The sequence below is a fragment of the Lissotriton helveticus genome, chromosome 6, assembly GCF_964261635.1.
Source record: "Lissotriton helveticus chromosome 6, aLisHel1.1, whole genome shotgun sequence".
Classification (NCBI taxonomy): Eukaryota; Metazoa; Chordata; class Amphibia; order Caudata; family Salamandridae; genus Lissotriton; species Lissotriton helveticus.
Window position 1 is genome coordinate 1,181,452,555 of NC_136067.1, and position 27,572 is coordinate 1,181,480,126.

At 48.9% G+C, this 27,572-nt stretch overlaps 1 protein-coding gene across 8 annotated transcripts in view; it reads left to right on the forward strand.

The window, feature by feature from the left end:
- Positions 1-27,572, forward strand: part of LOC144763356 (E3 ubiquitin-protein ligase RNF146-like) — a 135,853-nt gene that overhangs the window by 6,844 nt on the left and 101,437 nt on the right. For 2 of the 8 annotated variants that reach the window (XM_078648889.1, XM_078648893.1), the window contains exon 2: positions 7,051-7,201. The exons of 3 other annotated variants lie outside the window; for them this stretch is intronic. The gene's annotated coding sequence lies outside the window, so the exon portion shown is untranslated. Of the gene's footprint in view, positions 1-7,032; positions 7,202-27,572 lie in introns of all 8 variants that reach the window. 3 more of the 8 variants (XM_078648891.1, XM_078648895.1, XM_078648890.1) reach the window with 2 other exon arrangements.

Below are 27,572 nucleotides of genomic sequence, written 5' to 3' on the forward strand. Positions count from 1 at the left end.
TTGGATAGCGTAGGGGTAAAAATTACTATTCCCACTCCAGTGGGTGCAACAGTAGGGAAAGCGTTGGATAGCGTAGGGGTAAAAAATTACTATTCCCACTCCAGTGAGTGCAACAGTAGGGAAAGCGTTGGATAGCGTAGAGGTAAAAATTACTATTCCCACTCCAGTGGGTGCAACAGTAGGGAAAGCGTTGGATAGCATAGGGGTAAAAATTACTATTCCCACTCCAGTGGGTGCAACAGTAGGGAAAGCGTTGGATAGCGTAGGGGTAAAAATTACTATTCCCACTCCAAAGAGTGCAACAGTAGGGAAAGCGTTGGATAGCGTAGGGGTTAAAATGACTATTCCCACTCCAAAGAGTGCAACAGTAGGGAAAGCATTGGATAGCGTAGGGGTTAAAATTACTATTCCCACTCCAAAGAGTGCAACAGTAGGGAAAGCGTTGGATAGCGTAGGGGTAAAAATTACTATTCCCACTCCATAGAGTGCAACAGTAGGGAAAGTAAATACTTCATATATTATCTAAAAAAAATATAAATTAATATCTATAAAAATTAATTAAAAGTAAATACCAATTTAATATAATAATTAATCAATTAAAATTTCAAATTAAAATTAATTATTACAATTAGTTACCTATTAATACAAATTAATTACACATTAACAATTAAAAATTAATTACCAATTAATTCAAATTAAATACAATTAAATAAATTGAATTATTTAATTAATTATAAATAAATTGCTTCCCACCCTATTCCCCTATAAAACCACAACCCGCTACAGAAAATAAATTAGTAAAATTAACATAATTAGCAATTAATCAATTAAATAAAATTAATTGGCAATTAAAATTTAATTAATTACCCATAAAAAATTAATTAACAATTAATTCAAAATAAATAGCAATAAATAATTTTAAATATTTAATTAATTATAAATAAATTACTTCCCACCCAATTCCCCTATAAGCCCACAACCCGCTACAGAAAATAAATTAGCATAATTAGCAATTATTCAATTAATTAAAATTAATTGCCAATTAAAATTTAATTCATTACCAAATATAGATTAATTAACTTAACAATTAATTAAAAATGAATACCAATAAATAAATTTACATATTTAATTAATTATAATTAAATTACTTCCCACCCTATTCCCCTATAAACCCACAACCCGCTACAGAATTAAATTACGCAAAAATAAAAAAAGCTAAATTAATTAATTAAAATAAATTATAACATAAATACACACTTTTCACACATATAATAACATAAAAAACACTATAAAAAATTCGATATTATTAAAAATTCGATCATTTTAATAACCTATATTATATACTTCGATATTTTAACTTTCTATATTTTTAACATTCGATATTACATTACTTACCTTAAAAACGATATTTTTGATGTCTATATTCTGTCCATTCGATATTTTGTCCATTCTATATTTTAAACTCGATATTATGTCCATTCGATATTTTTTACTCGATATTTTGACTGTTTACCGGTAGGATACAGGGCCTAAGGGGCGAGTATCCAACCCTACCTGACTGTTAGGGTTGGTAGGGTGGTCCCAACTCTAGTTATTGGAATGAATAGTGTGATTTCTTTCTTTATCTTACCCCTTTAAAATTACAAGTAACCTCATTGTCAGCTGACAGGGTTGGTGTAGGAGAGGGCTAAATGCAGCCATTGTTTAACTTTCAGCCAGCCTAAGATGAACGTAAATAAACTTTATTTATATATTTTGCAGTTTTTTACAGTGGGAACTGGGCCCAAAGGTATTGAAGCACTTTACACGAGCACCTGTTATATTACCGAAGGTTGATTTTGTCTTTTTTAAAGGCAATGAGACATTAAGTGATTTGCCCACAGTCACATGATGTTAAGCCGGCGCAGAGATTGGAACCAGGTTCTCGGAGTCCAAAGTAGGCAGCTCTAACCCTAACGCCACATCCTCTCCCTTAATTAGATCATACTTTATGATTTTGGTTACTCTTACCATGTTTACAGTGCATCATGGTAGCCCCCCCCCTTTTCTTTTCCTGGTTATTTCTCTCTGCCTGCACTCCGAAATTCCTCTGTACTGTCACTTTCAAGAGATATTGCTTACAAGGGTCTTTGAGCCCACCCATTGCTTACCATTCTTTGGCCTCATTCTCACTCTTATGTGCTGCTTCCTAATTGGCCAGCACATGTCAGTATCACTTCTTTTTCTTTAGTCTCTCAGCTTGTTGCTTCTTACTAGTCAGTGTTGCTTCTATACATCCCACCCGCCCGTAGTCTGTGTTGCTTTTAAACTTCCCACCCACCCGTAGTCGGTGTTGCTTCTAAGTAGTCGGTGTTGCTTCTTGACTCCCACCCACCCATAGTAGGTGTTGCTTTGTGCCCCCCGCCCACCCGTAGTTGGTATTGCTTCTTCCCACCTACCAACCCATAGTCGGTGATGCTTCTAACCGATAGTCATCGTTGATTCTTCCCTAATTAGTCAGTGTTGCTTCTTCCCGATAATCCGTCCCACTCACCTTCGCAGGAGCACATTTTAATGCTGCTCCCTCCGGCTGCAAGCAATATCTTGACCTGTTTCCCTGCCCGCATCAGTTCGGGTAGGAAAACTGATCAAAAGTCTGCTCTCAGCTGGTGGTAGTATTTTTAAAGCCTTTAACGTCTTTGTGTTTGCTCACCTTAGACAGAAGTTTTTAAAATGCTCCCGCCAGGCAGGAGCAAGCACAAGTTTCCCTGCCCACGCCTGTTTAGGCAGGAAAACTGCTGTGTCCTGGAAGTGGGCTCCCTGGGACACAGCAAGTAAGCCAGCCCAAGACTGGGTCCACGTGGGCCCCCCTATATCTATTAAATCAGGCTCCATGAGATGGGGTATTCAAACAGATAATGCCTCACCCATGTCAACATCCATATATTACGTGGACCGGGTAGAGATATACATTTTCAATCCTACCTGGAATATGTCCAATAACATAAACCAAAAGGTCTGGATGTTTTCTTTACAAATACAAATATAAAATCACACAGGACCAGATCATTCACCCAAAGAAAAGTGTGAAAGATAGAGAGAGTACCTCACGGTAGAACAACCCGAGGGGGTTCCCGGTTAATGATTCACGGTATACCCACTTCTCATCATTGGCGACTCTCTCTATTGTGAAAAGACAAACGTGCACTCAACAGAAGAGTAGTGCGGACGTGAGAATAGTGAAGGAAAAACACAAATAGTGACCAACGTATCAGCACATTGATACCTATTAAAAGTGTTCAGTGACACGTAACAGAACCCCAAACAAACCACACCAAAAAAACGAATCAATTGTGTAGTGGTGCTTTGCTTGCTGATACCGTTTTATTCTGATGCAGCAAAGCACTACTGATTAAAAATGGTTACTTATATACCATCAAAGTTTATCTCCTCAAGCCGACATGTTTCATCGCTCCTTCTTGTGGCGATTTCATCAGGGCATATGAGGGGTTTACTATTCTCAAACTTTTCACGTTATACTGGACCTGGAGTGCGCTATGTCAGCACATACCAGCGTCACTCCTCAGGACACCGTGCCAAATGTTCACGTGTCCGTAACCGTGACCTGAGCAAATCACAGTCACTAGAGCCGCGTCCCTCCGGCGCTTCCGACGGTCCACCAAAAATCCATGAGATGGGGTCCCTGGGGCCTAAAGCGGCTCACGGAGGGGACCCACGCCACCATCCCTTTAAAAATAACTTCGGGGAATGGGGTCCCAGGCACAAAACATCCTCAGGAGACGGCATGCACGTCCCTTCCCCTAAAAAATAAACTAACGACCCGGGGTGGGGAGGGGTTGTAAAAAAAAAGACACAAGGGAGGTTGTCTTCTTGTTTCTTCTCCTGCTTTTATTTTTTTTATTTTGCCGCAGTTTTGTGCATCCTCTGCAAATTCTTGCCAGAATTCTATAAAAAAAATATTTTGGCACCAAGCGTAAGGGGTCAGGATTTCCCTCCCCTGTCCCCTCACGTCTTTTTTTTAATTAAATGTGGAGGACTCAGACTGATTTCTGAGTCCTAAGATGGCTGCCACCGCTTCCTGTTTCAGCTGGTGGCAGCCAATCAGATCTCAGTTTGAGATCTGTTAGCTGCGCAGTGTGATGTATAAATTTCTCCAAAACTACTGAACGGATTTACACCAAAACACAAAAAGCACTCTTTTGGGACCAAGATGTAGCTTTCTGTCAAATTTGCCGGCCCCTCTCTTTTTCTTTACAAGTAGAGGCCCTGGGGAATGGGGTTCTTGGGGCCTTTTTAAAGACTTCGGAGGGAAGCTGCGGGCCCCCCAACCCCATTCAATAAATCGGGCCCCAAGGGATGGGGTCCCTGGTGCCGAAAGCGGCTGGGGGAGAGAAACCACACCCCCTTCCTTTAAAAAGAACTTTGGGCTCTAAAGTATGGGTTTTCCTGGACAAAAACGGCCTGGGGCAGAGACCATGCACCCCCCCTCCCCTTAAAAAAATAAACGTATGTCCCAAGGGGGTGGGAATTATGTGGGAGCTCTGCTTCATCTGGTTCGCCATTCTCTGCTTCTTCATCTGCTGCTGCTTATTCATTTTTTTATTTAAAATTTAGCTATAGATTTGCGGATCCTCCAAATTCGCGCCAAAATAATAAAGAACGTTTTTGGACCTAGGGGCCCTTTTCCTCTTATGTCTTATTTTTTTTTAAAAATGGGACTCCCATTGATTCCTGAGTCCTAAGATGGCTGCCACCATTTCCTGGTTCAGGTGGTGGCAGCCAATCAGATCTCAGTTTGAGATCTGCCGGCTGTGCAGTGTCAGATATATATATAATTTGAGCTGTAGTAGTGTCTAAAGTTCCTGTGTAAAAATGAATGGTGAAAAGGTGATCTTGTCCCTCATGGATCACCCCGAAACTTTCCATGGGCAACCTAGTCAAAGTAGCAGTCGTTTTAGAATGTTTCGTTGAGATTCGTCAAATGAGGCCAAAGTTATTAGCAAGACAAAATATGCACTTACTATGAAAACACAAACCTAACTATAACTACCCCGTGTTGATTGCCACTGGGTGATATATTTATATATATCTCTGCAAAAACGTGTCTTGCGCAAGTCCGGTTGCTTCCCCTTATCGGAGTCTGTGCGAATAACTTGTGCAAGTCCCGTTGTGAATATCCAAATAAAGATATGCCCATGAATTGGGACATGAACGCTCACAATCCAGCATTAGTTTTTCAAATCAATTTTAATCACTGGCAACACATTTCAATATTGCGGTCTTCGTTATGGCCTGAGAATCAGCGTTTGTGTCACAATTGATGGGCACATCTTTCTTTGTGTGTGTGTGTATGTATGTGTATGTATGTGTGTATATATATATATATATATATATTCACCGAAAAAAGTAAAGGTTAAGTTGATGCTATAGTTAGGTATGGTAATAATGTTACTTTGCGTTAAGAAAAAATTGAAAATCACTGAAGAAAATAAAGGTTACAGGGATGTTATATTTAGGTGAAAATGTCAATTAAAGCATATCATTTAAAACTAACAAAACCACTGAAGTTTACCAGTTATATTTATCTAAAGTAACTGTAACTCATGCCCGAAACTAACTGTAACTGGCTCCCACACCATTCACAGTGTTGTCATCAATTATGTAATTTCAGTTGGTGCAGGGATGTTATTAATGATGTCAGACAACATGCCATGAGTGATGTACTAAATGAGGTAATTAGCAGTGCCTATGACCAGGCCCTGCATCCAAACTCTTATAAGCAGCCAGCGCCACACAGACCTTCGACCATGTGGTTGGCTGTGGGCCAGGCTCTAGGCCCAAACCCCCGCTGAGCACAAGCCATGTGCAGTAGGGGGTTCGGCACAGGGCTTGCTGGGCAAACTCCGGCAGACATGCATGGCTGAATATAAAGGGTGTCATTTTAAGTAAGTTAGAACTACTGACTTTGTCTTATGGTTACTAGAGACTGTAACTGTAACTGGTTAGTTCAAAACGTTACATTGTTAATTAAATTTTCACATAACTGTAACCTCATTTTAACCTTTGTTTTTTCCATGGATTTTTATGGTTTGACATAAAGTAATATGTTATTACCATTCATAAAGCCAACCCCTTGCAGGCATGGAACCCCACGCCATGCACAGCCTTTGGCCATGTGTGGTGTGGGGTCGTGTTAAATTTATATGATTCTTTAATAAACACTTTACAAATACTATACTTAAGAGTGGTGTTAGGATACGCATGTAAGTAAGCTTCCCAGTATATGCTTTCTGAATTAAAAAAACAATGCTACTTGTTTGGACTTATTGTCATGCTATGGTATTCATTTATAATGTTTTGTGTATTAGGGCAGTGTTCTGAACCTGTGGTGTGAGAACTACTGCGGGTCCACTAGGCCTACTCAGCGTGTCCACGAAGCCTTTTTAAGTGGTCCGCAATGGTGTTACAAAAATAAATAACATTAAGATTAATACATTAAAATAATGAAGTAAATACACCTAAAGAAGCAAAATTGGAAATGTGGGGAAACTATCTAGAATTTATTGGGAATTAAACAAAATATTACAATATTTGAGCATTTGTTTGGTGTATATACTTGTTTTTGTATTGTGTGTTGTTTAAAGTTCAAATCATAGAAACTGCTTTGGCTGTGGCCCTCCCGCTTCCAATAATGCCTCAGTGGGGTCCCTGGATTCCAGTAATGATTCAGTGGGAGTAAACAGAAGTCAAAAGGTTGAGAACCACTGTATTAGGGTATTGAGACAATGAACATTTGATCAAGCTCTTGCCAAGGGAAATTGGCATACTATTCCTATGTGGAAGTATGCGTCCATTGTGGGTGCTTTGATATTTTCAATGCAAATATTGCTTTCTAAAGGGTTGCACCCCTATACACCGAGCAGTTCGGTAGATATGCATGTCCTTGGGCTCAGTTAAACTTGCAATATACTGCCAATCATCTCCCATCTTCCCAGGCTGACATTCTCTCGCCCCCCTCCCAATCATTTGGAGGGCATTTTTACAGCACAGGCACATCAAGGCCAGCTGTGGCATTGGCGGGAGCAGCTGTCATGAACTAATGCAGCGACGTTCAGGCATCCATCCACCACAATACAATCCAGACACTGGAACCTGCGCAGAGGCTACGTTGTTCTCCGTAGCTACTGGAAACGCCAAGCGGGTAGGTGGCCTCATGACACCCTCAACCTGTACTGGCATTTTAATTTAACAACGCTTTGACTGATGCCATGGTTTTGTTCAAGCATGCAGTGTAAAAAGCAAAGCAACACCATCTGTAATGCAGTGTACTATTTATTATACCGTCTGACCTGTTGTGAGGAAAGTGTGATACACAATAGGAATCCTTTGTCAGATATGTAAACTGAAGAAGTGTATCATTGTTCTGAATTTCTTATTATACCATTTTTTGGGTAAAGTTTGAGACCTTAGTTTGAGAAAATCAAAGATCCAGTTTTTGCACAACAGTAAGTATGCTATTGGATTCTTTGTGCACTTCTAATCGTGTGCATGATCAATACAGGGCTGGGTCGAGTCGTATGTTATTCTTGCCACTGCTTGAAACACCTACATTGTGGAGATGACTTTACATATGTGTGTTCAAGAGATAGAGAAGTATAAAGGATACATTGCAGCATGAAATTGAGTGCACCAACCACCTGGCTCTGTACAGAAACAGCCCCATGGAGTCTTGGGCCCATCAAGTGAGCCCATTTTGGACCGGTCCATTTTGTCTTCTCATTTCAGTTCAAATGTAAACTGTTTTGCCAATCAAAGTTGTCACTTTCTAAAGGTAAACCAGTTTATATTTCCATTTTTTTGCCTGCTAAAGATCTTTCGTAATCTTTTGTTGGTAGCTGTTTTTAACCGCCCCATATATGTTAGCATATTATATTGCAGCCCTACCTTTTTAGGTCTCGGACCGAAGGCTACGCTTGCACAGGCTCCGTGAGGAGATTTAATGATTTGGAGTATGGGGGCTTGAACCCGCCTCCCTCCTCCATTCTCCTCCATTGGCTGGCTTCCTAAACAGAGGCCAGCCATTGGAGGAGAAGGGAGTCACTCCAATAAAGCCCCGTCTCTTTCGGATTCAGGGGCGTGTTTTTGGCGTTCTTTCGCCCAGTGACGTCACCCGTCACTCAGAACGCTTAAACACGCCCCAGAATCCGAAATATTCGGATGTTTGCGGCCGCCATGTTTTTTTTTTCTTGTTTCCCATCCTGTCTGCAGTAGACCTCTTCGCCAGTGGTCAGGCAGACCCCACCGTCTGCGTCAACCTGCCAAGGGATGCTCAATCAGGCAGGGGGTTGGTACTCACGGTCTGCCGCCCCACATAGTTCATTCATGCAAGGCCGGAAGGCAGAATAAATCCCAGACAAAGCCGTGCTTCGCCACACGTTCGGCGCTCCAGGGCCAATAACTCACCACCTGTATGATCTACAGTGTTCATGTTCACTTCACAGGTCCCCAGCAGCGTGGAACATGTCTGCTGTTGCCTGCCCGCCGGCTCCTCTCCACAGGTATAACGGGCGGAGGCGCTGCCCAACGTTGTTTATTTCAGGCCGGTGTGCACGGGCTGTCTCCTTTGCTGCACCACCCCAGCATCATTTGTTGCAGGCCGGTGTGCACGGGGCTGTCTCCGGTCCTCAGTGAGTGGGCAGCGATCCTGACCAGCACAGGCTCGGTCGCGTCGCAGCTCAGAGGGAGGAGATGGTAGGCTGCGCCGGTCAGGGTCACTGTAGAGCACGTCGGTACAGCACTCCCTCCTCCGTTCACGGGCGCCCCCCGCAGCCCAGCAGCACGGGTCAGCAACTCCCCAGCCAGGCACCGCAGGGCGTTTCTGATGGCAGCCCAGATGTCTCAGTGCTCTGCAGTCTGCATCGGACAGCCCAGCGGGCCTCAGGTACTCCTGCAACGTTCGTCTCCAGTGGCGTCGCTGTGTTTCTCGTTTCTGGGCATCACACAGGATGCTTTCTGTAAAATCTGCATCCCTTGCAGTATGTGCGGACGACAGGGCAGAAACTGGTTTCGGATGGCCCCCATGGTCGCCGATATGTGCTGGATAAGTAAGTCCTGTCGCTGAGCTCAACTACTTTGCGGCCGCTATGTTAGGCGGATAGCCACGCCCCAAATAAGCTGGCATTCATAACTGTAAATGGGAAAAATGTACACCACAAGTTCTGTAGTTCAATATTAGTTGGCATGAAGCAACCCGCAGGCTTGCATTTTAATGTCGGTGAAATACAGCCTCACAATCATCGTTTTCATATTTTTTTTTATCAGACATTGCATTGATTTCCTTACATATAAAACAAGACTTCATCCAACCATTAATGTTCATAGGTTCTTGTCGATCGACAATTCTGCAGATAGTTCAGCAGACATGTTGCGATGTGGGTTTAGCTGTGTGAGCAGATGGGATCTAGCAGTGGGTTGGCTAGATAAACAAATAGAATGTGCTGTGGGTTTACGTGTGTGAGGAGGGGAAATGTAAATCTGGATGGCTGGGAAGCTTGTAAAATGTATTGTGGATATCTTTGAGTAGGTGAAATGTAGGAGGGTTTTGCTGGGTAAGCAGGTTACATCTGTGGGTTTGGCTGTGTAAGCAGGTGGAATCTGCTGTGGGTTTTAGCTGTGTGGGCAGGTGAAGTTTGGTGTGGGATTTTACTTGTGAGCAGGTGAGATGTACTGTGGAGCTGGCTGGTTAACGGGTTGAAATTTAGTGTGAGGGTGGCTGTTAAGTGAATGGTGTGCAGGTTTAGCTGTACCTACTTTTATTGATTTAATATAGTGTGGAAATTGCTAGGCTAACAGATGGAATGTTCCGTAGAGTTAGGTTAAGTTGTCAAAGCAGCTGAGAGGTAGTTTGTCCTAAACCTTGTAAGCGGGTGAAATTCAATGTGGGATTACATTTCACTGTGAGTAGCTGAAAGGTAGTTGAGGTCTGGCTGTGTGAACAGGTGAAATGTATTGAGTGTCTGGATGTGTGAGCAGATGAAATGGACAGGGAAGTCTAGCTGTGTGACCAGATGTCATGAAGTATGTAATTGCACTGTGGGTGCTGGTGAAATATGCAGGAGGTTAGTGCTGTGAACACGTAAAATGTAGTATAACTTTACCCTTGTGAGTGATGCATTGTAGTGTGGGATTATTTTAGTTGAGTTGTCAAACACCATTTATTTGCTCATGTGATCAGGTGAACTGTTCCATGGGTTTTGCTCGGTAGCAGGTGAAAAGCATTGTAGATTTACCTGTCTGAGTACATGAAATGTCGAAGTTGTTTAGGTCTAACTGTAAGGGAAAATGAAATGTTGGATGGATGTTGATCTGTGAGTAGGTTTATTTAGTGGAATGTGAATTTTGCAGTGAGACAGTTTCATTTAGCGTGGGATTAGTTGTGAGAGCAGGTGGAGTCCAGATTGCAATTAAGTTTAGCTTTTCCAGCAGGGGAAATGTAGTGTGGATTCAAGTGTTTGAGCAGGAGAAATAGAGTGTGGGTGTGGAATTACGTGTAGGTGAAATGTAGTTCTGGGATAGGGTTTATCGTGACAGCAGCACAAGTGCACTGTAGGCCTAGCTGAATGAGCAGTTGAAAATGAATACAGGTTTATTGATGTGAGCATGTGAAATGTCGCCATGGGTTAGTTGTTTGAGTAGGTGAAATGTATGGTTGGTTTAGCTGCTCGAGCAAGTGAACTGTAATGCAGGTTTAATTCCGCTAGCCAGTGGTGTTTAAAGTGGTGTTAACAGTGTGAGCAGGTGATCTGCATTCTGGATTTGGTGTGTGAGCATTTCATATGTGTGGGTTTATCCTTTTGTTCACATCAAATATGTTTATTGATGTATTTCTTTATTGTAACACACTACTACCCACCCACTGGTGGTCTCACAGTATTCATGCAATGTGGGTTTAATAATCTGAGCAGCTGGCGTTATATATATATATTTATGTTTGCAATGTCGTTGCATTTATACACATTTTAAACCCCTAACAGAATGTATACGTGGATGGGTGGGAATCTACTCTCCAGATTATGCTTCATTAGAAGGTTGCTGGGTTGTATTTTGGCCTATGTGGGAAGTGTTTTGGTGTCAACGCTCCTACCCTTTTCACTGCTGCTGTTTTAAGGATATTGTGAAGCAAGGAGGACTGTGGGATAGAACACTTGAGCTGAATATTATTGATGAGTCTGGTTTGAATGGCACAGGTGGTGAGCGTAGTCTATGTGGGGAGTGTTTTGTTCTTGAGTGTGATGAGTAGTGGATTGCCTTTCTCATGCCATTATGATTGTGAAGCTGTACTTATGTGTAGAGTGGCATGCACTTCAGTGAGTGATAGGTGCACATCATCACGCCTGAGTCCCTTGTGGGGAACATATTCCAGTTCTTGGGATTGGTGTGGTCTAGAGTCTGATGTTCAAACTTTGTTTGTGTAAGTGACTGAATCCATTTGCTGTTTGACATGATCCTACATCATCTGTTTTTAAATAGCAGGTTGGGATCTCATTTTCCAAATTTCATGTGATCATATCTAGTTCTTGCTTTTGCAAAGAGGGAAATCCAAAATGATGCTGCTTGTATGAAGAGTGAGAATGCACCAATGCGTTTCTTCTTGTAGAGGGGGCCAGCAGAGGAGGCACCAGTCTAGAGTGAAGGTCTTTGTGGTACAAGTAAATTTGCAGCATTAGTTCAAGCTTGGGTCCTTGCTGAAGTTGGCCCTGTAGACAATGCAGAGTGTATTGAAGGCAGAATGTGTGATTGTAAGCAACCAGTGATCCACTTCTAGCAATGGTGTGATGTATTCCTATGGGTGAAGGTGTAGGAGCTATCTTGCCGCTGCATTCTGGATTCTTTGTAGTTGTCAGTGGTTGAAGAGCAGCATCCCAATATAAAGACCATTTAATAGTTTGGGTGAAACATGGCAAAGAGGCTTGCAGCCTATCTTTTCTCTTGTAAAGCTAAATACGACAAGGTGCATGCAAGTTTTTGCATGAATTAAAGCAGTTATTGTTACTTGGTTCACTTTGGGGACAATGGGAAGGATGGAATCCATGATCACTCCCAGATTTCTTACATCAGTCAGTGTGGATGGTGGTGGGTTGAGTTCTATAAACCACAGAGTGGAAGCAGGGTGGTAGTCATCCACAGTTTGGGCTCTTAGTTTTGGTCCTCTACTGCAGTCAATAATCACATGCAGAGAATTATAGATCCTTTAGGGATTCAGTTGTAACTTGATTTGTGCTTCACCAGCGTAACTGCGGTAGGTTTGGTTGAAGGATTTGATCAATTCCAGTAGCCAGCCGAGGTAGAGGGTGAAGAGAAGTGGTACCTTTGCGGGGTATGCCAGTAAGTACTGAAAGGAGCTGACATAAATGGAGATAGCAGTATCAAGATATGCAGAAGGAGGTCCTGTCTAGGATGCATTGACGGATGCTAAGTACCTCTGTCCTCAGTCATAGAGTGCAGCGGCGCCCCAGGTGGCAGACAGAGCCAGTAGCGGTGCAGTGTTTCCATCTCTGTTCACACCATCTTTTTGTCAGATGGATATTGGGGCGCATTTCTGGTCAGAAGAGTCTGTGGTGTTAAGATAGTAGAGTGTTTTCTTGAAATCCAAGAGTGGAGAAGTGTGGCTCACTGGTTAGAGGAGGCAGACCTGGAAGCAGAGGTCAGCCCGGGACCAGGGTTCAATTCCCGGCTCGGCGGGGTCTTGAGTCCTAAAATGTCCATGGACTCGACAATTCTCGCTCCAGTGCCTACTCGATTCACGGGTTCACACTCTGCGACTCTGGGCAATAGCTTGCTTAATCTCCACAACGGCCCCTCACGGCGGGATGCCTGGCTTTCACCTTGCGGATACCCTGCCGGGGTTATCTCACAGGGGAATACCAGGACGGGTTCCCTAAGCAAGCGCTTAGAAACCGCTCGGTGATTTGCGCTATATAAATTCCTGTACATTTACATTTACACAATGAAGGGACCATTTCAATCAGTTTTCCTAAGAATGGGCCAATGGAGATCAATCGGGAGCTGTTCGATCTAGCGGGTTACGGTGTAAGGTTGGTCATTTGAGCAGATGTCGAAATGTGGCCCTTATGTAGATAAGTGCAATGTGGAGTGATTTAATCACATGAAATGTATTGTTTTTGCTGGGTGAGATATTGAATTCTACCACATCTAGCCCTGTTTGAGTTAGCTGTGTATGTGGGGTAAATGTGGTGTGGGACTTGCATTACAAGCAGTTAGATTGTGTGGTTTTAGCTGCATTAACATGTGAAGTATTTATGGGGTTTTGTCTGTGGGAAAGTCAAACTTAGTGTGGCTTGTGCTGTGTGAATAGTGGGCAATACAGTATGACTTGGGCTTTGGGTAAGATGAAATGTTGCATGGTTGTAGTTTTGTGAGCAGGTGACATTAAGGGGCTCATTAGGATGGCGGACGGAAGAGCCACCGCGGCCCTGGAGTAGGCGGAAAAAGCCTTTTCCGTGTCCGCCTGCCGCGGATACTCCGTCCGCCATATCAGGATAGGAAAACGTGTCAAATTTCCGTCCGCGACGGAATAGCACGCTCCGCCGCCGAACTACACACGAGACCGTGGCGGACGGAACACATCCGGATGCCCCGCCGTACGTACTGACGTCGAAGACCGTCCCCCAAATCAAGATGGCGGAAAATACACATAAAACCGCAGCGGAAAAACAACCTGTCTGAACACGGCGGAATCCCCACTGCGAAGACAGGTGACATAGCAGAGATACCCACCGCAAGCTGACCAACACCATGGACCCAGCGCTACACGCTTTCCCGATGCTCTTCGCGATCCACCACGTCCTAGTCATGGCCCACCATGGACGACGACGCAGGTAAGGCACAAACCATTGGCCGTCTGCAGGGGAATACCAGTAAGGGACGTGACGTAGGGAGGGGGAGTGTCATGTTACCGAAACCACTGATGAGAAGCAAATACAAATACACATTAGTAGTACGCAAGCAGGAATGACAACGACAGACCACGAGACCTGATAGACTACCTTTATTGTACAAAATAGGGGTTAAATCACAGTGTATGCGTGAGCATGGGCAAAGTGGGCACCACAGCAGCTACATCATTGGCAGTCAACGAGAGGGCAGTATGCAGTATCAGAGCATCAACAGGGCATTGTGCAGTACAGAGCAGGTACATCATAGGCAGGTAACGAGAGGGCAGTATGCAGTATCAGAGCATCAACAGGGCATTGTGCAGTACAGAGCAGGTACATCATAGGCAGGTAACGAGAGGGCAGTATGCAGTATCAGAGCATCAACAGGGCATTGTGCAGTACAGAGCAGGTACATCATAGGCAGGTAACGAGAGGGCAGTATGCAGTATCAGAGCATCAACAGGGCATTGTGCAGTACAGAGCAGGTACATCATAGGCAGGTAACGAGAGGGCAGAATGCAGTATCAGAGCATCAACAGGGCATTGTAGAGTACAGAGCAGGTACATCATAGGCAGGTAACGAGAGGGCAGAATGCAGTATCAGAGCATCAACAGGGCATTGTGCAGTACAGAGCAGGTACATCATAGGCAGGTAACGAGAGGGCAGTATGCAGTATCAGAGCATCAACAGGGCATTGTAGAGTACAGAGCAGGTACATCAGAGGCAGCACGTGAGAGGGGCTAAGTGCATCAACAGTCCATTGCACAGAACAGGCCCATCAGAGGCAGCACGTGAGAGGGGCTAAGTGCATCAACAGTCCATTGCACAGAGCAGGCCCATCAGAGGCAGCACGTGAGAGGGGCTAAGTGCATCAACAGTCCATTGCACAGAACAGGCCCATCAGAGGCAGCACGTGAGAGGGGCTAAGTGCATCAACAGTCCATTGCACAGAACAGGCCCATCAGAGGCAGCACGTGAGAGGGGCTAAGTGCATCAACAGTCCATTGCACAGAGCAGGCCCATCAGAGGCAGCACGTGAGAGGGGCTAAGTGCATCAACAGTCCATTGCACAGAACAGGCCCATCAGAGGCAGCACGTGAGAGGGGCTAAGTGCATCAACAGTCCATTGCACAGAACAGGCCCATCAGAGGCAGCACGTGAGAGGGGCTAAGTGCATCAACAGTCCATTGCACAGAGCAGGCCCATCAGAGGCAGCACGTGAGAGGGGCTAAGTGCATCAACAGTCCATTGCACAGAGCAGGCCCATCAGAGGCAGCACGTGAGAGGGGCTAAGTGCATCAACAGTCCATTGCACAGAGCAGGCCCATCAGAGGCAGCACGTGAGAGGGGCAGTATGCAGTATCAGAGCATCAACAGGGCATAGTAGAGTACAGAGCAGGTACATCATAGGCAGGTAACGAGAGGGCAGTATGCAGTATCAGAGCATCAACAGGGCATTGTGCAGTACAGAGCAGGTACATCATTGGCAGCACATGAGAGGGCAGAATGCAGTATCAGAGCATCAACAGGGCATTGTAGAGTACAGAGCAGGTACATCATAGGCAGGTAACGAGAGGGCAGCATGCAGTATCAGAGCATCAACAGGGCATTGTGCAGTACAGAGCAGGTACATCAGAGGCAGCACAACTACGTGTCCCTACCAAACCGTCACAGGGACCACAAGAGTGCCACACAGTTCTCAATGGACACACCATGTGAACTAACATTTGAGTGAAGTGTACAGCACCTCACATCACAGAATCAGGGGGACTGCGTGAACTACCTGCCTCGGACACACTGGCAGCACCAGCAACAGGAGTGTGAGACACAGCCACAGCCCGAGTGACACACACATGGGCCACGGACCCAGACACACTGGCAGCACCAGCAACAGGAGTGTGAGACACAGCCACAGCCCGAGTGACACACACATGGGCCACGGACCCAGACACACTGGCAGCACCAGCAACAGGAGTGTGAGACACAGCCACAGCCCGAGTGACACACACATGGGCCACGGACCCAGACACACTGGCAGCACCAGCAACAGGAGTGTGAGACACAGCCACAGCCCGAGTGACACACACATGGGCCACGGACCCAGACACACTGGCAGCACCAGCAACAGGAGTGTGAGACACAGCCACAGATGTAGTCACTGACACGTGAGCCACTGACCCAGACAGACTGCCAGCACCAGAAACAGGAGTGTGCAACACAGACACAGATCTCCTAACTGACACGTGAGCCATAGACCCACATACCCTGCCAGGATCTGCAACAGGAGAGGGCACAACTGACACTGTGCCACCATCTGATACATGAGAGTCAACTGCACCAGCGCCACTGGGACTACTGAAATGATGAGCCACAGGGCTGTATGGGCCAGGAGGCAGGGTGGGCCTGGGAGCTGGGGATAGCTCACCTAGAGCCAAATCGGGGTTGGCAGGTGTCAATGGTGTGTGTCTGCGTTTCTTAGGGAGGTGTGAGTGCACCCTGGACAGGACAGGACTGCCAAGTGGTGGGGACTCCAAAGAATCACCACCCAGCATAGGTGGAGCAACTGCTGCCGGGGATCTTGTTTCGGGGGACGTGCTGGAGCCTGCCTGCCGTTTGCTCTGTGCCTGCCGCCTGGACTCGGAATGATGTGTAATGGGGGATGCAACAACAGGGGACACCCTCCTCTGCTTCTGACTGGCCTGGATGGGAGTGGAGGTATGGGGGGACTCCGCCGCGGAGACATCAGTTTGGCGTTTAGTAGAAAACATCAGCCTCAGTGATGTATGCCTGTCCTTGATAGCGCCATTGTCCATGCGAGATGCCTTGTCCGTAGGATGTGCCTTATCCTTAGGTGGAGTGTTGTCTCTGGATGTAGCCTGTGCCCTGCTCGCCGCCCTGTTCCTGCCAGCAGACTTGTCGTCTGTGGTGCACCTGTCTCCAGCAGACACCTGCTCTCTGTGTGTGTCCCTGCCCTTGGGAGTGGTCCTATCCACTGCTGTGGGCCTGCTCTTGGGAGTCTCCCTGCTCTTAGTAGGTGCCTTAGTCTTCTCACTGTCCTTGGGAGTGTCCCTTACCTCTGCTGTGGGCCTGCTCTTGGGAGTCTCCCTGCTCTTAGTAGGTGCCTTAGTCTTCTCACTGTCCTTGGGAGTGTCCCTTACCTCTGCTGTGGGCCTGCTCTTGGGAGTCTCCCTGCTCTTAGTAGGTGCCTTAGTCTTCTCACTGTCCTTGGGAGTGTCCCTTACCTCTGCTGTGGGCCTGCTCTTGGGAGTCTCCCTGCTCTTAGTAGGTGCCTTAGTCTTCTCACTGTCCTTGGGAGTGTCCCTTACCTCTGCTGTGGGCCTGCTCTTGGGAGTCTCCCTGCTCTTAGTAGGTGCCTTAGTCTTCTCACTGTCCTTGGGAGTGTCCCTTACCTCTGCTGTGGGCCTGCTCTTGGGAGTCTCCCTGCTCTTAGTAGGTGCTTTAGTCTTCTGACTGGCCTTGTCCAAGGAACAGTCCATGGACATGTGAGTATCCCTTGCCTTGGGAGTACCTTTCGTGTTGAATGCCTGTGTAGCTCCGGAAGGCATGTCCCCCAACAACACTTGTGGATCCTGTGTGTGTACTCCAGTGCATCTGACGTCGTCTACGTGAACAGAGTTAGCTGATCTAGGGGATGGGGTCTGTGCCCTGCGTGCCCTGACGTGCTGTCTGACGCTGCTTCTAGTGCAATAACCTGTATTTGAGTCCTGCTCAGAATAATCACTACCCCCTGAGACATCCAGCGGTGTAGATGGTGAAACAGAAGTAGCACCCTGTTCGTTCGACTGTACTATTGCAGACGACACACTGCTTGCCAATGACTGCACTGTCCTGTGTAGACCTGCAAGATCGCCATGCATCCCTTCCATGAATGCCACCACCTGCCCCAACTTCCTATCATGGTCCTGGAAAGCATTTGTCATATTGGTCTGCCCCACACACAGCTGTCGCAGCAGATCAACGGCCTCAGCACACAGTGCATTTTGGCTCACCGTGGCAGGGGCAGCGGTGCCTGCACCGAACGCCACTCTGCTCCCCCTACTCCTCCGGCCACGAACAGTACATGGTGCAGTTGGCGGAAGTGTGGGCCCTGTGTGCTGTCTTACGACAGAAGGTGATGAGTGCCCACTCCCAGTCTGTGTCAACAGTGCAGGCTCACCACGAGTGTCCGACGAGGAGGACGATGGTGTCTCCACATGCGAGTCCTCAGGGACGGTCCTGTCCCCCTCTCCGGCGCTGGCCTCCTCCGTGTCAGTCTGCGTGTGTGCGAAGTCTGAGCCGGACTCATTTCCTCGGCTACTCTCCACCGTCTGTGGCTGAGTGTCCTCTGTCAAAGCTGAAATGCACAGAAAAGATGTGTGAGTCATGGGCACACTCACGTACAGAAGGAACAGGATAGCCAAATCACATAGCAGACAAAGGTTTAGGAGCCCTCATCCTGCACATGGCCCACCCCTACCAGTCATCCTCACATTTTCTGCCATGGGGCCATGGACCACTAGGGGATGTGCTTTTACACTCAACTACTAAGCAAGTGGCGTGTCAACATGGCGGACCTGGATGTCAAATGAGTACCACCCAATGGGACCAAAATGGCTTCACAGGCATACATACGCAACACGGAACTCAATAGTGTGTCTGTGCACCAATACATGCATAGCACTCACAAGTTTCCTACACAGACAGTATGCTCACCGCTAGTTTGCTGTTGATCGGCACTCAGACGTTCGGCCAGTTCAGGATGCGTCACTGCAATGATACGGTGCATGAGAGGGGTCATGGAGCGTCGGGACAGACGGGGCGTCCTTGGAATCAGGCCCAGTGTTACTTCCGCTACATTCTTGCTCAGCCTGGAAATGTCGTCCCAGCGTTTGTGGCAGTGTGTATGTCGTCTGTTGCACACCCCCAATGCCCGTACTTCCCGTGCTATGCTCCTCCACAGGTCCTTGCGAAGGTGCAGCTTGACCTACCATGATGGGAGACAAAAGGGTGTAAGTCAGTGGACAGGTGGCCTGTCACACACATAGGGGCAAGACGTTACTGTCAGCAGCCATGCACAATCAGGAACATATGTCTAGCCCACACTACACAGCTAAGATAGAAATAGGCCTGATCATTTGGCCCCCTCATGCACACCAACATGTCCCACACTGCACTTACCACCCGTCCCGGTGCGCCGTAGAGGCGTCCATAGTTGCGGAGTACACCGTCCACGAGGACATCAAGCTCCGCGGCGGTGAAGGGTCGAGACCGGATCTCTTTGCCTCTCGACATGGCAAGATCACGGAGTATGGCACTAGAGCAGCAGTCGGTGGTCAGCTCAGCAGCAGCAGCAGGTCGAGGTGATGGCACTAGAGCAGCAGTCGGTGGTCAGCTCAGCAGCAGCAGCAGGTCGAGGTGATGGTCACAGGCAGCAATGGTCCCCAGGGTAGGAAGTTTCATTTTGGCCAAGACACATATATAGGGCCCTCAGCACGTGTCAGTGGCATACGTCGCCAGCAATTGGTCAGCCCTGGAAGCGTGATCGTGAAATGGGCCAATGACTGGCCCTGTTGTTGCGGTGCACAGCTTCCGCTACTTGCGATTGGCCGTATGCGGCCAGCGTCCCTCTTCCCATTGGCTGCATGTGCAGGGACCGTCACGGGCCCACATCGGCAACCGCACGTGCAAGCCTCAGGCACGGATGCTTCAGTTGCAACAATGTACTATCACTGGCGCCTCCATGGCGGTGCACGTACACAGCGGGGGAGGTGCAGGCCTATACACCCTGTAGATGTACTCAATGGACATGCCAGTTCATGACCCCCCTTACAGTCACCTTGCATCATCCACCGTACACCGGCCGGAGCGGCCGGCCCTTCCACTACCGCCGTGCCAGGCCCTGCCCAGGACCGCCGTGCCGGCCATGCCAACCACCGCCATTGCACGGCCCTTCCACTACCGCCGTGCCAGGCCCTGCCCAGGACCGCCGTGCCGGCCATGCCAACCACCGCCATTGCACGGCCCTTCCACTACCGCCGTGCCAGGCCCTGCCCAGGACCGCCGTGCCGGCCATGCCAACCACCGCCATTGCACGGCCCTTCCACTACCGCCGTGCCAGGCCCTGCCCAGGACCGCCGTGCCGGCCATGGCAACAACCGCCATTGCACGGCCCTTCCACTACCGCCGTGCCAGGCCCTGCCCAGGACCGCCGTGCCGGCCATGGCAACAACCGCCATAGCACGGCCCTTCCACTACCGGCGTTCCCTGGCGGTCCGTGCAATGGCGGTTGTTGCCATGGCCGGCACGGCGGTCCTGGGCAGGGCCTGGCACGGCGGTAGTGGAAGGGCCGTGCAATGGCGGTTGTTGCCATGGCCGGCACGGCGGTCCTGGGCAGGGCCTGGCACGGCGGTAGTGGAAGGGCCGGCCGCTCCGGCCGGTGTACGGTGGATGATGCAAGGTGACTGTAAGGGGGGTCATGAACTGGCATGTCCATTGAGTACATCTACAGGGTGTATAGGCCTGCACCTCCCCCGCTGTGTACGTGCACCGCCATGGAGGCGCCAGTGATACAACATTGTTGCAAATCGACCATCCGTCCCGGATCCTTGCACATGCACTTGCCGGTGTGTGGGCGTGACGGTCTGTGCACGTGCAGAAAATGTGAATGTCGAAGGCGGCCCGCGTATGCCCAGACGTAAACAGCGGATGCAGTGCACCGCCATGGCGTGGTCAATGTTAGCATCTTAGCCGATGATGCACCTTGTACCATTGTCTGCAGCTGCCTGCTCACGGTTGTGTGCGTGATTGCGTGGCTACACATGTCATGCTCCATCCCATGTGTGTCCATACCATGGGCATCGGTGAGCCACAAGTGTCCATCACGTGTGCATGTCCACATCGGGTAGTACCCTACACAATTTTGTCGTACCTCACATGTACACAGTAGATCCCGTATGTATGGGCACCTGTGAATCAGTTGTCAGTGAGTGGTATGTGTCAGATGATGACTATGGTGGGGGTTCTGTTGTGTACTGTACATGTGTGTTGCCTATTGTGTCCCCATGCATGTGATGTCTGTATGCCCACCATTCCTGGTGTTGCCATTGGTGCATCATGATATGGGGGGGTGGGGGGGTGTTTAATTTAGTATGTGTGCATGTACTTACATGTGTGCATGTGATGTTGGGCCTACACATGTGGGTCATGTCACATGTCTGGTTGGCAGTGATGTTGAGGTGAGACAGTGTGCATTGCACATGTTGCTAAACATCATGTTGCTAGTGGATGCACATTGTTGCCACGTCGATCCATGTTGTCCTGACAATCAGAGGAGTCACACATATGACAAGCATACACTGGATACTACATGTTGGTAGAGGGCGTTGACATGTGATTGAGGTGCACACACATGCGTTGTATGTGATTTGACTTCCATTCCATCTACTCCCACACAGGAGGGCTCCAAATGTCCATCGCCCATACACTGTGCTGGAGGATATGGTGGACGAGGAGGTGATCCGGAAATTCAGGCTGGATCGCCGTCGATTGTTGGAACTTGTGACCCTATTGTCTCCTCACCTGCAGCCGCGAAGAAACTATCCAGGTTCCATGACACCCACGCAAAAGGTGATGGCGGCACTCCATTTCTTTGCAACAGGCACATTCCAGTACACAGTTGGAGATGCCGGGGGAATGTCACAGGCCATGTTCAGCACGGTACTCCGGGATGTACTGACAGCCATGATGCTGTACAAGCATGACTATATACATTTCCCTCAGGCGGCGGACTTGGCAGCGGTCAAAGCTGACTTCTATGCCCTGGGTCGTATACCACACGTTGTGGGTTCCATTGATGGCACGCATATCGCTCTCATTGCACCACGGGCACGTGAGCAGGTGTATAGGAATCGGAAACACTTCCATTCCCTGAACGTGCAGGTGGTGTGCCAGGCCGACAACATCATCTCACATGTGTGTGCAAGATTCCCTGGCTCTGCACATGACGCCCACATCATGCGGAGCAGCATGGTCCCCCAACTGATGGCTAATCTGCGTCCGGCACAAGCGTGGCTTGTTGGTGAGTATGCTGTGGTGACAGGAGTGATATCTGTGTGGCATGGTGTGACCCACAATGCAGGTTGTGATGTTTCTCTCTCTCTCTCTTCCACCAACACAGGCGACTCGGCGTACCCAAACAGGCCTTGGCTGCTCAGTCCCTTACGCAATCCCACTACAGCTGGAGAAATGAGATACAATGATGCCCATGGTAGGACACGTCGAGTGGTAGAACGGACATTTGGCCTGCTGAAGTCTAGGTTTCGGTGCCTGGATAAGACTGGAGGGGCCCTGCCTTACTCACCAGGCAAAGTATGCAAGATCGTGATAGCGTGCTGCATGCTTCACAACCTGGCTGTGCGCTATAACATTGAACTGCTCTTGGACCCTGATGAACTGCAAGTTCCTCGCCCTCCCGACCCAGCCATGTCAACTGATGAGGATAGTGGTGAGGAGGAAGGTGTGGACCAGAGGCGCCAGATCATTGATCGCTACTTCCCTTGATTGTGAGTGTGCTCCTCTTGTGCTGCTTGGGTATGCCCTGTGAATGTGTGCTGGTGTTGTGGCATAGTGGTGTGCTTCATCTCTGTGTTCTGCTATGTGATGCATGCATGTGTGTGTGTGTGCTAAATTGTGGCCAATGCACGTCTCCATGATGTGTGTCGTCTCATCCATTACTGTTGTGATGCGTGTGGGTTGTTATATGTTGCACTGCAGTGTGTTCTGATGAGTGTGATCATGTTTCCTGACGTGTCTTTGCGGTTTCTATTTTCCCTAGGTCACTCCCGCAGCGCCATGATTCTGTACCAGTTGGATACCTGTACCTAGTAACATCTGTTTCTGATGCATTCATGTGAATAAACATGGAGGCAACACATGATTGAGTGAGTAAGTGGCTTTTATTTACAAATTGTGCATGGGTGTAGGTGCATATTTACAAATGAGTGAAGGGGTGGGGGAGTGAGAGTAGAAGGTTATGGCAGATGAAAATTCCGTGCGGACACCACATAGGGTGGTGTCTGCCTAGTACAGCAGGCCTGTGGCAGGTGGGACCGGATAGTTGCCAGGGTGAATGGCATGCGCAGGTACTGGTACAGTCATTTTCTGTTCCTCTTGGAGCGTGTGGCAGCTGCTTCCACACTGCTGTCGCCCACTTCCTGCCTCGGACGGCCCCTCCGTCTTTGTGCCGGTACGGAGTCAGCTGGTTGCGCTGGGGCATCGGGTACCACATCGGCCGCAGGTGGCGGTGGCGGTGGCGTTGTTTGTGGCCTGATTGTCCTGGTGAAGATGTCCACTAGTTGGCCAAGCCGCCTCTCAATGGCCCCCAACATTGCAGTGTTATCTACAAAGTCCTGGTGGGCCCGGTCTGCCTGTGCCTGACCACGTTGGTAGCTCACCTCCACCCTGCCCAGTGCCTCCAATGACTGTTGCACTGGATTGGGTGTGTTGGTATCCTCCCGTCTTCTTTGGCGTATGCTCCTGCCTGCCGGATCTGGACTTGCATCTCTGCCTTGCCTCACACTCTCCCTGCGTGGCTGGCATGGCGCTGGCACGGCGTTGGCCGTTGGGTTGGGCAGGGTGGCAGGGGCAGGAGTGGTGGTAGTAGTAGTGGTGGTGGTGGAGGTGGTGCTGGTGGTGGCTGTGCAGGTCACAGTGGCCGGTGTTGTCACAATGGCAGAGGCCGTAGTTGTTGGTGCAGGGGTGACCTGGGAGCCAGATGGCCCTGGCTGGCTGCTTGTGCCGGGATCATCCTCTGCCCCGGAGGTGGCTGGCCAATCGTCCCCTGAGACGTCTGTGATTGGCGAGTCTGGAGGGCGGGTGTTGCTTCCAGCTGTCAGATTAGGATGACCTGCAAAACAAAAATGTGAGGATGAGTAATGTGGACTTGACAGGTTGTTTTCACTTTTTTTGCCGATTCTGTCTGCACTGGTACTCACCCCACCCACCACCACCACCGCCATCCCTATGGACATGGGGGCCTGTTGGGAGTTGTAGTTCCATCCCCTCACACCCACCACCACCGCCATCCCTATGGACATGGGGGCCTGTTGGGAGTTGTAGTTCCATCCCCTCACACCCACCACCACCACCACCACCGCCATCCCTATGGACATGGGGGCCTGTTGGGAGTTGTAGTTCCGTCCCCTCACACCCACCACCACCGCCATCCCTATGGACATGGGGGCCTGTTGGGAGTTGTAGTTCCATCCCCTCACACCCACCACCACCGCCATCCCTATGGACATGGGGGCCTGTTGGGAGTTGTAGTTCCATCCCCTCACACCCACCACCACCCACCACCACCACCACCACCGCCATCCCTATGGACATGGGGGCCTGTTGGGAGTTGTAGTTCCATCCCCTCACACCCACCACCACCGCCATCCCTATGGACATGGGGGCCTGTTGGGAGTTGTAGTTCCATCCCCTCACACCCACCACCACCCACCACCACCACCACCACCGCCATCCCTATGGACATGGGGGCCTGTTGGGAGTTGTAGTTCCATCCCCTCACACCCACCACCACCGCCATCCCTATGGACATGGGGGCCTGTTGGGAGTTGTAGTTCCGTCCCCTCACACCCACCACCACCGCCATCCCTATGGACATGGGGGCCTGTTGGGAGTTGTAGTTCCATCCCCTCACACCCACCACCACCGCCATCCCTATGGACATGGGGGCCTGTTGGAGTGATTTCGACGTTGGTGAGTATGTGGACTGCATGCATGGGTTGGGGTCTGGGAGATGTGTCTTCACAGTTGTGTGAGGCACACCATGTAGTAGTGCTCGTGGTGCTTGGTTTGTACTTACCAGCCTCTTCTCCCTCAGGAAGTCCATCAAGGCTCTCAGGGTGGATGATGGTCATCACCTTGTCCTCCCACTCGGTGTAGGGTAAGGGCTCCGGAGGGGTTCCACCGCCGGTGTGATTAGCCCGGAGATGGTTCTTGGCTCGTATGGCTTTGACTCGGGTCTTTAGATCGTGCCACCGCCTCTGGATGTCCTGCTTCGTCCTCGGGACGCTCCCGGAGGCATTCACCCTGGTGACTATCCGGTCCCACATGCTGTTTCTCCTGGCTATGCTGGTCTGCTGCACTAGGGCCCCGAATAAGTGGGGTTCCACACGGATGATCTCATCTACCATAACCTTCAACTCGGTGTCAGTGAATTTGGGGTTTTTTTTTGGTGCCATGGTGTGTGGTGCTCGGGGTGTGGGTTTGCGTGGATGGGGAGGTGCAGGTGTGTGGTGTGTAAGAATGGTGTGGTGGAAGTTTGTGTGGTGGGTGTGTTTGGGTGTGGGTTGTGTGAATGCTATTTCTCTTTGGTCTCAGTTCAGTGGTGTGTCCTGCTAGCAGCTATGCTGTGATGCAGAGGAGTTGTGGAGTGGGTGGGAGTTCTTTTATGGTGTGTGTCTAGACCGTGTCTGAATGGGTATTGGCAGTCAGGTGCTAGGTGGGAGTGTTGCCAGGTGTGGATTGTGTGGTGCTTGGCGGTGGATCATTGTGTGTTGTGATTGGTTTGGATGTTTGCGGTGGGTGGGCGTTTTTTTTCGTGTGTTTGGTGATTAACTTCCGTGCCAATGTATGGCATTGGTTTGACAGTAGGGATGTTGTTTGTGTTGTCGTTCCGCTGTGGTGCACGGATTCTCGGTGCATTTGTACCGCTGCGGACGTGGATGGCGGTGACTACCGGGGTACTTGCGGAGTTATCCTAATAGCGGACACGGACATTGCGCAGGTATCGCGGGGGTGGTGGATGTATTCGCGGTCATGTGCGTACGCGGCGGTCGGTGTTTTTACTGTTCCGTCCGCCTGCCGCGGACTCAGGTGTACTCCGACCGCCGCGGACGGGGATTGGTGTGCTCCGTACGCCGCGGTCGGCGTTTTTTGCATGTTTTATCCTAATTGCTGTTGCGGATTTTCCGCGGACAGGTCCGGAGTATCTAGCCACCTTCCGCGGCGGACGGTACACGTTTCCGTCCGCCATCCTAATCGACCCCTAAGTGTGGAGCTAGCTGAGGGAGAAGATGAAATATGTGTGCGTGGCCTTGACAGGAGATCAAATGTAGCGTCGTTATAGCTCAGTTACCAGTTGACATTTAGTGTGGGATTAGTTGAGGAAGCAGACACAATCAATAGGCGTAGCTGTAAAAGGAGATGAAATGTATTGTTGTTGTAGCCTGTGAGCTGCCTGGGGTTCGTGTGCTGAGAGCAGATGGAATGTGTGGGGATTACCTTTGTGAGGCAAGTTGATTGTGCCGCTTTTCGTCCTTTCTTTTTTTTTTTTATTATTTTTTTAAAAACCTTTATTAGCGTCAAAAGGATATACAAGTCTAGGCCTACAACCAAATCGGCCGGCCTCAATACGTAAAGTAATCAGAAGTTCCAAGGCAAACATTACAGAGTCAAGCAGCAAGAAGCAGAGGCAATACAATCGTAAAAAGGGAGAATATACCTAGGAACCAGAGGGCCAAGACACAGGAGCAAAAAAGGTTAATTTTATAATATGGGGATAAGGCGTATGACAGGCTCACTTTCAATATAAAGACGTCCGAAGTCCCAGAACCAGCCTCAGCGACAATAAGGGGGTATGGGGCCGCAATACAGGAGAGGCAACACAATTCACACAGGAAGATTGGGATAATTTAGACATAATCGACACTTGAACATTATCATCGTTACATGCCCACCACCCAAACCACAGCTAAGCCAGAACAGAGGGATCGGAGAAACATTACATCAAAACTAACCCGTCATAGTGACCTCTAGGAAAATGGCGGGAGGGGGACGGGGGCGAGGAAAAGAGGGGGAAGTGGGGGGAAAGAGGGGGAGGGGAGGAGGACAAGACAGAACAATGAGAAAAAGAAATGAAATACAAAAACGAAAGAAAGAAGACACGCCGACACAGGCGTCCCGTGGCGGGAGTACAGGAGAAAACAGGAGTATCAGCACCAGTGAGGGTACAGCAATCGAGAAAAAATGCAACCGAACCATAAAAGGAGGGTTAACGACGCCACACACCCCACCCCAAACACACCACGGGAGGCAGGGACAGACGCGGCATTACTATAAAGAGATACAAAAGGGCCATAGAACCATAAAACAAACAACAAATAGAACCCAACCCACCCATCCCACCCTGCACCCCTGTAGAAGGCTATGGCCTACCCTTCAGACAGCGTGCCTGTCGCCCTAAACCAGAACCCGAAATATAGCAAGAAAGAAAGAGAGAAGAACGAGACAAAAAGAAACAGAAACAGAAATAAAGAAAACAGGAGGGAGGAGCATAAGAACAGAAATCAATATGGTCGGCCGCCGCCCAACCAGACAATCGCAGCAAAAACAGACCAGGACGACACCCCATCAAGCGCCATAAAACTTACAGAGGAGGGGACCACCCACCGCTCTATGGGTACAAACAACTGCGCCACTAAGTCGTATACCAATAATCAACCAGGAGTCGTGCATATCACCCCCATCCCTTCCGAACCACCAATCCCACCCACCACATGACAGTGTAAAATGAGATATTCAATACAAGACCAGCACACAATCGAAAA